The sequence below is a fragment of the Microtus oregoni genome, unplaced genomic scaffold (assembly GCF_018167655.1).
Source record: "Microtus oregoni isolate MIOR12 unplaced genomic scaffold, Mior012 000052F_002, whole genome shotgun sequence".
Taxonomy (NCBI): Eukaryota; Metazoa; Chordata; class Mammalia; order Rodentia; family Cricetidae; genus Microtus; species Microtus oregoni.
This window is the reverse complement of record NW_024543814.1, coordinates 696,486-708,012: the sequence shown is the minus strand read 5'-3', so window position 1 is coordinate 708,012 and position 11,527 is coordinate 696,486.

The following is an 11,527-nucleotide window of genomic DNA, read 5'->3' as shown; positions in this document are numbered from 1 at the left end:
GTAATCCTCAGACTACAGGCAGGAGAGTAACCTCCCACAGATTGTCCTCTGAGTTCAATACGCACATCCTTATAGGTACATACACACACACACACACACACACACACACACGAGTACATACGAAAATAAATAATTGTAAAAAAAAAATCTTTGGAAGATAAGAATAATAGAGCCGGGTGCAGTAGCTCCTACTTGTTACTCTAGGGCTTGTGAGGCTGAGTCAGGCAGATTGCTATAAATTCAAGGTTCAATTGGTCCACAGAGCAAGACTCTGTCCTGACAGAAAATCTAGAACATATTCATGTGGCATACACTGTTCCCCTTAGCTGCACTGTCTTCTTTCCTCTCCCACCTCCTTTCTCCTGGGCTCCTCTTGTAATTGGATCTGCATCTCTAACACAATAGGTCCTTTTATACTTCTACAGCTTCCAATAAGTTAGCCGGGTGATGGTGGTACATGCCTTTAATCCTAGCACTTGGGAGGCAGAGGCAGGTGGATTTCTGTGAGTCTGAGGCCAACCTGGTTTACAGAGCTAGTTCCAGGATAGCCAGGGTTACACCAGAAACCCTGTCTCGAAAAACCTAAAACCAGCTGGGTAGTGGTGGCGCACGCCTTTAATTCCACAGCACTTGGGAGGCAGAGACAGACAGATCTCTGTGAGTTCGAGGCCAGCCTGGTGTACAAGAGCTAGTTCCAGGACAGGCTCCAAAGCTATAGAGAAACCCTGTCTCAAAAAATCCAAAGAGGAAAAAAAAAACCCAAAACTTCCACTAAGTGTGTATTTACACTATGTGTTTTAAAAATCTGGGCTTCTGCTCCTCATTGGGACCTTGGGAGCTCAGTCCAGTGCTCCAGTGTGGGTCTCTGTCTCTATCTCCATCCATCACCAGATGAAGGTTCTATGATGATATGCAAGATATTCGTCAGTATTGCTATAGGATAGGGTCATTTCAGGTTCCCTATCCTCAGCTGCCCAAGGAACTAACTGGAGGGAGAACATGAGCAAAGAAGTCGGGACCACGAGGGGTGCACCCACCCACTGAGACAGTGGAGCTGATCTATTGGGAGCTCACCAAGGCCAGCTGGACTGTGACTGAAAAAGCATGGGATAAAACTGGACTCTCTGAACATGGCAAACAATTAGGGCTGATGAGAAGCCAAAGACAATGGCACGGGGTTTTGATCCTACGTAATGTGCTGGCTTTGTGGGAGCCTAGCCAGTTTGGATGTTCACCTTCCTAGATATGGACGGAGGGGGGAGGACCTAGGACTTACCACAGGGCAGGGAACCCTGACTGCTCTTTGGACTGGAGAGGGAGGGGGAGAGGAGTGGGGGGAGGGGGAGAAGGGTGGGAGGAGGGGGAGAAGGGTGGGAGGAAGGGGAGGGAAATGGGAGGCTGGGAGGAGGTGGAAACTTGTTTTTTTTTTTTTCTCCTTTTCTCAATAAAAAAAAAAAATCTGGGCTTCAGCCAAGCGGTGGTGCTGTATGCCTTTAATCCCAGCACTCAGGAGGCAAGGTAGACCTCTCACAGGCCTCTGTGAGTTTGAGGCCAGCTACAGAATGAGTTCTGTGACAGGCTCCAAAGCAACACAGGGGACCCCTGTCTCAAAAAATCAAAAAATAAACCAACAAACCAACCAACTGGGCTTCTTTCACTCAGCCTGTTGTTTCTGAAATTCACCCATGCTACCAAACTTTTGGACTGGGGGGATAGGGTCTTGCTATGTAGCCTTGGCTGACCTGGATCTCACTGTATACACCAGGCTACTCTCCAAGATCTTCCGCCTTTCCCTCCTAACTGTTGTGATTATAGGCAAGCACCCCCATCAAGCCTTGAGTTAGTAATGATCATTGAGTAGTATTTAATTGTATGATTATACTCTATTTATTCAACTGAAGATGGACTGATGACCTGTTTCTAGTTTGAGACTATTATAAATAGAGTGGCCATGATCTTCTTATATGACTTCGAATATCTAAGTTTTATGTCTAGTTTAATAAATTCTTAATAGTAGTATTGTTGGGCCATATTCAAGTCTTGCTAAGTGGTCTTGCAAACCACCTAAGTACTCATATTTCTACCCATAGAAAAGTGCTGGGCCCAGCTGTCACCAGAGACACTTCTTATTGCAGAGGGTAGCAGTGAAGGCAGAAACATAACTGTCCGAAGTACTGAGAGCATGCGATGGCCGAGTGCTTGGTCTTAAATGGAACGGCTGTGTCATATTCTCTAAGGCTTGGGGAGCAGAAAAAAAATGGAGGAGACAGGAGATGGGGAGATGAACAGCAGAAACACATCATCCGGACCAGACACAACGACCATACTCCTGAACGCACTGCAGCTGTGGCTAGCTATACAAGACCTGCAGAAGACTGGGCCCTCAACACGTCCTCATAGGTAGGGAGGGGCTCAAGAGGCCCCGCCTCATCCTGATGAAGTACTAGCAGCTAAGAGGTGTTGGGGAGAGGGGTGTCATTTCCTTCATGTGGCCACTACTAAATTCTCCTTGCTCCAGGGAATCTCCCAGCCATACCCAGGGAAGAATTTTAATTAAACTCAGAGGGCCTCACACAAAAAGAAGACTCAAAATTAGGAGGATAACTTGTCAGAAAATAGAGGGAGGAGAATGGGAGGCAAATGGAGGTTGAAAATGGCTAAATTTCATCATATAAACATATGAAACTGTCAGAGAATTAAGCATTTAAAACTAACCAAAATAGCAAAAAAAAAAAAAAAAAAGAAAGAAAAAAGAAAAAAAAAAAGAATTCACATGGTTTTCCAAAGTTTTACACACATTTACCAGTTTCCAAACACAGTAGCATTTATGAGTGCCGGATGCTGTTTCTCAGCATTTGCTGTTTAGGTAGCCACTTTTTAAGGATTTATTTTATGGTCTTGTGAAATAGCTGAGCCAGGAAAGGCACTTGCTACCACGCCTGAGAACCTGTTTGATTCCTGGAACCCACATGGTGGAAAAAGAGAACTAATTCCCTAAGTTATCCTCTGATCTTCACAAGCATGCTGTGGCATGTATGAACGTGCTCCCTGTGTTCGCTCGTGTGCATTCACGTGTTCTCTCTCTCTTGTGCATGCACATACACATACACTATAAAAAATATACTTTAAAAATCATTTTATTTTATATTAGTGTGTCTGACTGTATACACATATATGTGTTCATGGCTGCACTCCTAGGTCAAGAAGAGGGCATTGGAGCTGGGCGATGGTGGCGCATGCCTTTAATCCCAGCACTTGGGAGGCAGAGGCAGGCGGATCTCTGTAAGTTCGAGACCAGCCTGGTCTACAAGAGGTAGTTCCAGGACAGGAACCAAAGCCACAGAGAAACCCTGTCTCAAAAATAAAAAAAAAAAAAGAAGAAGAGGGCATTGGCTCTCTCAGAAGTAGAGCTATGGGCATTGCTACCTTATTTCTGGAATCTAAACTCCAGTTCATGGTTATGAACAAGGTTTCTTAACCACTGAGTCACCTCTCCATTCCAATTCAGCTATTATTGCAAATATATGCCTTGCAATATCTCCTAGTAATTTCACTCTGATGATTAACAAAGTTGAACATTTTATCATGCATTTTGACTATATATTTTTTTCTAGCATGAATTAGGTTTTTTGTTAGTTTCAGGTCTTATTAGTGAGTTATAGAAGTTATTGTACATATTTTGTTATAAATCTTTTGCCAAATATATTTCAGACCGTCATATTCTTTGTTGCTGAGACAAATTAACTGAAAAAAAAATCAGTATAAGGAGAAAATTTTGAGTGGGTTTCTCTCTCTTTCTCTCTGTCTATTTGTTTTAACAGGATCTCAAGCAGCCCAGACTAATCTAACCTCTAGTGCCAGGGCTGGACTTGAACTCCTGGCCTTCCTGCCTTTACCTCCTGAGATTACCATTCATTCCTTTTATTACTAAGTATCATTCTTTGGTATGGAATATTGGACTATTCACTTACAGCATCATAGATAGGTTGTTTTTATCTGTTTTTAATGCTACTAGTGAAATCTTTATAATCTCATAATTTACCATTAATTATTTAATTTAAAATTTATTTTATGTATTTGTGTCTTGCTTGCCTGTACGTCTGTGTACCATGCCTGGTGCCCATGGAGGCCAGAAAAAGGCATTGATTCCCCTGAAACTGGAGCTATAGAGAGTTGTGATTTGCCATGTGGGTACTGAGAATCAAACCCTGGTCCTCTGGTGGAACAGCTAGTGTTTTTAATCACTAAGCCATCAATCTAGCCCCTATTTTTTTTTAAATTCTACTGGTTAAAAATATTTTTCCTGGTTTGTAGGTTGCCTTTTTCTTTTCTTCATGCAGGACTTTGCTGAATAAAAGCTTGAGTTTTCAGAATCTTAATGTCAGCAAGGCTAGTCTCAAACTTACTACGTAGCCAAGGCTGACCTTGAACTTCTGATCTTCCTGCCTCTACCTCCCCTGTTCTAAGATTCAAGGGTGTGCCACCATGCCTGATTAAAAGCTTTAATTGATGAACTCTAATTCATCAGTTTTCCCCTTTATGAGCCACATGATTGGTTTCAAGTCTAAGTTGATGTAAGCAAAACAAAATTTGAATCCTTTTTTCCCCCATCTGTTAATAATACGTCACCTGCTCCAACAAGTAGGGATACTCTTCTCCTTGTTTCTCTGGCTCTAAAATACAAAATAAAGAGAACACTTTTGTTTTTCTTTTGAGACAGGGTCTAACTATGTAGTCCTGGCTAGGCTCGAACTTATAAGAGATCTGCACGCCTCCTTCACTCTCAGGATTTGTAAAACATGACCATTTAAGATTCCCTACACTTCAAACATTTGGATTCCATGCATCAATATTGGGAGTATGGTAGTGGTCTCTCTTACTGCTACTTCTGTCTGGTCAGAGACATTAAAGGCAGAAATGTTGGGTATCAACAAGTGAGAAATCCAGCAAAATAGTATACAGAAGTCACCACTGTTAGATCCAATACTTTGTATTCAAGTCCCTTTATTTGAAAGTATGATTGAACTAGATCATTGGCAGTTTGTCAAAAGATTAAACATTGAGTTAACTTCTGACTCAGCATTTCCAACCCTAAAATTATCCAAGAGAAATGAAATACATATTTCAGTATTAAAACATGCATATAAGTGTTTGTGGTATTATTCTAATAGCTAAAGATCATGAACAGATAGATGGACATGTTGGCACGCACCTTTAATCCCAGCATTTAGGAGGCAGAGACAGGAGAATCTCATGAGTTTGAGGCCAGCCTGGTCTACATAACCAGTTCCAGAACAGCCAGCCAGGACTACATAAAGAGACCCAATCTCCAAAAACAAAACACAACAAAAAAATTAAAAAGAACACAAACTCAAATGTCTATCATTTATGAATAGATAAATTTGATGATCTTGGTGGTTTACAACTTCAATGCCATTATTGTAGAAGCAGATGCCAGAAGATCTCTGCATGTTCAAGGCCAGCTTGGTCTACATAATAAACTTTAAGCCAAGCAGGACTTTATAGTGAGAACCTGTCCCAAACTTTAAAAAGGTAGATTATGGTAGATTTTTTTTTTCATAAAAAGTATAAAATAGGGCTGGAGAGATGGCTCAGAGGTTAAGAGCACTGACTGTTCTTCCAGGTCCTGAGTTCAATTCCCAGCAATCATATGGTGACTCCAACCATCTGTAATGAGATCTGGTGCCCTCTTCTGGCCTGCAGCATACATGCAGGGAAAATTGTATACATAATTAATAAATAACTCTTTTTTTTTAAACTATAAAATATTGACAGTCCTGGTAGCTCATGCTTATAATCCTAGACATTGGAAGGCAAAAGCAGGAGGATTACTGCAAGTTCAAGGCCAACCAGGGCTACATATTGAGATCCTGTTTGAAAATAAATAGATACATTGATAAACTTTCCCCCATTTTTTGAGACAGGTTGTCTCTGTGTAACAGCCCTGGCCATTCTGGAACTCGCTCTGTAGACCAGGCTGCCCTCAAACTCACAAAGATCTGCCTGCCTCTGCCTCCTGAGTGCTCAGGTTAAAGTTGGGCACCCCTACCACCTGGCATAAATAAACACCTTTCTAAAAGTTTAAAATACGGATACATACTGTGATGATTGAACCTTGGAAATACTACACAAGGTTAAAGGAACCACGTAACATATAACTTTATGTCTAGAACATGCAAATCCATTCAATGGAAAGACAGCAAAATGAATATAGTACAATATTATACAACAGATGTCTATAACTTATTCATGCTTCATAACTGGACACTAGCTTTTGCAGAGGGAAGGACATCAACCCATCCAAATCATAGATATACCATAACAGAAAAGAAATCTTATCTTCAAGCATTCTTTTTGGTTTTGGGGGAAAGGTGGGAAAAGTTTTTAAAAAAAAAAAGTCTCCTACATCTTATCCTTGACTCAACTCATGTTAGAGCCAAGGACGACCTAGGAAACTTTCCAACCTCCTCAGTGGTGCTTGGGAATTGAATTTAGGGCATTGCACACTTGACAAATCAAATGCTCTGCCTATGAGCAATATTCCCAGAACAACCTTAAATTTCTGATCCTCCTGCCTCTACCTTCCAGGCATGTGCCAACACATCTGGCTTATGTAGTGTTGAGCATAGAACCAAATGCATCTTGCATTCTAGGAAACACGATGAACAGATAGATCCCCAGCTTGCTATGAGCACTATTTCTGTAAATGTTAGTGCCTCCAGGTTCCAGGTAAAGCAAGTAGGTAAAGTCTACATTGATGCTTTATAAGGGAGTTCTCTTCAGATGCTCTAGTGCCCTTCCTTTCCAATGTAGCTTGACAGAATGGCTCCAGTAGAGGGTAGAAAGAAAAAACACCCTTCTACTGTCAGTGACGGAGAACAGACAGCAACATTCACAAGCTCTTTCATGTGCTACAAATTATGCTCCCCCAGCACTCGAAGAGAGTGGGGTATTTGCTGTGAATGTGAAGTGTGGGCCAAAGGAACAAGGACTGTCCCATGTATCTGTATATGTCTGTATATAGTTAACCAGGAAATGTAATGTGGATCCAGAGCCCTCAAATAAGCTTTGGACTTTGGTAACCTAAGTTTCTGTCACTATCTTCACAAACCTACAGTCGATGTGGGTGAGAGTAAAGCACTGTCGTACAATGTTAAAAGACTTACTTACAAAGAATTCTGGGGGGACTGGAGAGATGGCTCAGGAGTTAAGACCACTGACTGTTCTTCCAGACGATCCAAGTTCAATTCCCAGCAACCACATGGGCAGTTCGCAACTATCTGTAACTCTGGTTCCAAGGGATACAAAATCCTCACACAGACACGGGATGGGGGATACCCGTGCACATAAAATAAAAATAAATCTCAAAATAAAAATTATTATTAAAAAAGAATTCTAGGGCTGAGAAGACGATTCATTAGGTTAAATGACTCCTTCAGAATCATAAGAACATAGAATTCATCCTTCTGCCTCTGTCTTCCAAGTGCTGGGCCTACAGACATTTACCACCACATATGACTCCAGTTTTGTTTAGCTGGTTTGTTTTGGTGATTGTTAGCTTGTTTGTAAGAAACAGGGTCTTACTATAGAACCCTGACTGATTTGAAACTTAGAACGCATAGGCAACCCTCCTGTCTCTGCAAGGACTTGGATTACAGGTATCACCATGCTCAGCTTCGTCCTTGTTTTGTTTTGTGTCTGCAGTGCTGAGGATGAAACCCAGGGCCTCAGGGAGTCCCCTACCACTGGGTGGCACTACTATTCCACTAAGACACTGGGGATTAAGATTCAACACACACACACATACTCACCACAGACACAGCATAGCACTATGGTTTTAGCATGCCATTTGATCTGCAGAACGGGATGCTTCTTAGGCTGCAACTTTCTGTGTCAATGTAGCTAACAATGGATTCAATGAATACATTGCCTCAGAAAAAATATCATTTTCTGAAGGGGACCTTCCATGGGGAGAAATACAGAGTATCAGTTTCCATCTGTCTTTAATGTCTGAGGCTGTGAGCATGTGGAAAAACAGAGATGCCTCTGGTGGAATTAATTCTCTAAGCATTCATGCAAAAGGGAGTTTCAAAACTCATGTGAAGTCCTTCACTTAAATACTTGAGTTCTGCATGAGCAAGAATTAGACTTGTCCACTAGAAGAAAATGAAAAAGAAAGGTCATGGAGAAAGGTAAAGGGTATGGAAGCAGGAATTAGAGGCAGAAACATTAGGGCATGTAGGGCAGAGGAATAGAGAAAGGAAGAGGTTTCCATCAAAGAGAGAGGGTTTTCAATTCATGATCCCCCTTTATCATTTTCTGTCTCACCCTGTCTAAATCATTTGGAACATTCATTTAGAATAGTAATATTCATCCCATAAGTATCTCCACCAATGACATAGTCCATACAGTAATCCCAGCACCCCCACTCACACTCATGCAAGAACGTCATTGAGTCTGGGGCCAAATTAGGATACACAGTGAGTTCAAGGCTAGTGAGGGACACATAAGGAATATCAATAGGCCACCTGAATGTCAGACATACATTTTTTTGCCCATATTATCCATATTATACAGGAACCCTACCATTTCCTGACGATCAAACCACAGCAGACATGATAACGTCTTTCCAAAACTCACATGCTGGTTGTCACGATGCCTAAGTGCTCTAAGACTCCAGAATGAAGCTCTGCTTCTCAAAACTCTTGTGTTGAAAGGTTTGCCCCAGTACAATGTTCAGAGCTGGGGTTTTGGTAAAGCATTTGATAGAGTCATAATATGACAACATTATTAGGAGATGGGAGGGGCCACAGTAAAAGTAGGCCACGGGGCCTGCCTCTGCTGGGAATGTCTTGTCCCAGTCCTTGTCTATCTCCCTATCTGCATTTTGTTCTACCGCATGCCTCTGCTATGATGTTCTTTCTGCCTTGTTACATATGGGTCAAGAGGCAATAGGGCCAAGTGACTAGGGACTGAAATCACAAGTTAAACTAAACTTTTCTCTTTTAAATTGTTAGCCCAAGATACATAGTATAGGCCTTTACAGGAAAGAATACACAAAAGAGCCGGGCGGTGGTGGCACACGCCTTTAATCCTAGCACTCGGGAGGCAGAGGCAGGCAGATCTCTGTGAGTTCGAGACCAGCCTGGTCTACAAGAGCTAGCTCCAGGATAGGCTCCAAAACCACAGAGAAACCCTGTCTCGAAAAACCAAAAAAAAAAAAAAAGAATACACAAAAGAATGCGCAGAAAATATTAGAGGTAGCTGGGCAAGGTGGCTCATACCTGTAATCTCAGCAGCATTTAAGAGGCTGAGACAGGAGGATCACAAGTTTGAGATCAGCCTGGGTGACAGGGTAGAACGACTACAAAAAGAAATAATTAAGACTCATAAGCCACATGGGCAGAACAATAGTAACAAAATCTGAAAATTCACTACTAGCTTCTTACAGCTCAATGCATATTTTACATATATATTTATCCAAGTACACAATTTACAGATGTGTTTGTTGAGACAGGGTCTCATACAACCCAGGTTGGTCTTGGACTCACTATGTAGCTGAGGATAATGCTGAACTCATACTCATCCTGCTTCCTACTTTCTATTGCTAAATGAGAAGCGTGTGGCCCCATACTTTACTCAATTTATTAGTTTAAAATGTTTTTATTAGCAAATATCATACATAGTGTGTGGACTATTCCTTTCCACTATCCTGGGTGAGTAGGTGTCATTGTGATTGATTTCATAAAGCTGAATGGCCAATAGCTGGACAGGATAAGGTTAGGTGGGAGAAGCAGACTAGGGACACTGGGAAGGAGAGCAGAGATAGGAGTCACCAACCGGACATGGAGAGGAAACAGGAGGTACAAGATGAAAGATAAATGGGTTAATTTAAAAATGTAAGAGTTAGGGGCTGGAGAGATTGCTCAGAGGTTAAGAGCATTGCCTACTCTTCCAAAGGTCCTGAGTTCAATTCCCAGCAACCACATGGTGGCTCACAACCATCTGTAATGGGGTCTGGTGCCCTCTTCTGGCCTGCAGGCATACAGAGAGAATATTGTATACATAATAAATAAATAAATAAATATTAAAAAAAATAAAATGTAAGAGTTAGCTAGTGACAAGCCTGAGCAATTGGCCGAGCAATTATAATTAATATTAAGCCTCTTTGTGGTTATTTGGGAACTGGAAGGTGGGAAAGAAAAGTCCACCTACAATAGTGGGTTTTATTATGATGTTTTCATATATGTACATACTGTATTGTGACTATATTCATCCCTCACTATCCTTTCTTGTTCCCCTTCTCCTCCTGCTAATCCCCTCTTTTGGGGTAGAACCCTTCTACTTTCAAGACTATTTTTTTTAGTGTGACCCAATGAGTTTCATTAGGGTTTTTTCATTTTTCTTTTTTTTTTTTTTTTTTTTTTTTTTTGGTTTTTCAAGACAGGGTTTCTCTGAGGCTTTGGAGCCTGTCCTGGAACTAGCTCTGTAGACCAGGCTGGTCTCGAACTCACTTCATTGGGGTTTTTATAAGAGCATTGGGACCTTAATTGTCAGTAACTAAACCTCTGAAAGAAAATGTCTTTAATCCCCCCAAACCTTTAACTGTATGTAAGTGCTCATAGCATTTTGTTGTTGCTGCTGCTGCTATTTGTTTTGAGATGGGGTCTCTCTCTCTATAGCTCTGGCTGGCCTGGAACTCAGAGATACACCTGTATCTGCCTGTTGAGCACTGAGAGTAAAGGTGAACACCACCATGCCTGACCATGACGGGGTTTTGACAGGCTCAATCTTGTAGAGAGATGCTATGCTAGCCGTCACAGCTGCTGTGGGGTGAAGAATGCAACAGTCATGTCATTCCTAGAGGTCAGTGTTCCATACCGCTCCCCCCCTTACCTCCAGCTTACATTCTTTCTGACTCTTGGTCTGTTTGAGAGATTTTTTTCTTTCAATATCATACAAAATTATATAGCTATGATGATGAATCTGTTTCAGATAATTTATTTAGATCCCATTTATTTTCCATTCCTTTTCTTGTCATAGGGCTCCTGTAATCACCATCTTTTTTGTCTATTAGGAGCATTTCATATAAATAGACTTGCATTAACACTTCACCTTTTATGCCTGATGTATTTCTTTTTTCTTTTTTTTTCTTCTTTTTTTTTTTTTTTTTTGGTTTTTCGAGAGGGTTTCTCTGTGGTTTTGGAGCCTGTCCTGGAACTAGTTCTTGTAGACCAGGCTGGTCTCGAACTCACAGAGATCCGCCTGCCTCTGCCTCCCGAGTGCTGGGATTAAAGGCGTGCGCCACCAACACCCGGCTTGCCTGATGTCTTTCATTTATTACACTGTGTTCAAGCTTCATCCAGGTTGTAGTATGTATCAGCACTACATTTCTTTTCTGTCTTAATGATATTCTACCCTCTTCATTTATTTACTCGGTAACCAGCAGATGGACATTTGAATTGTTTCCATTTGGGCTATCATAAGCAACCCAGCTACGAACATG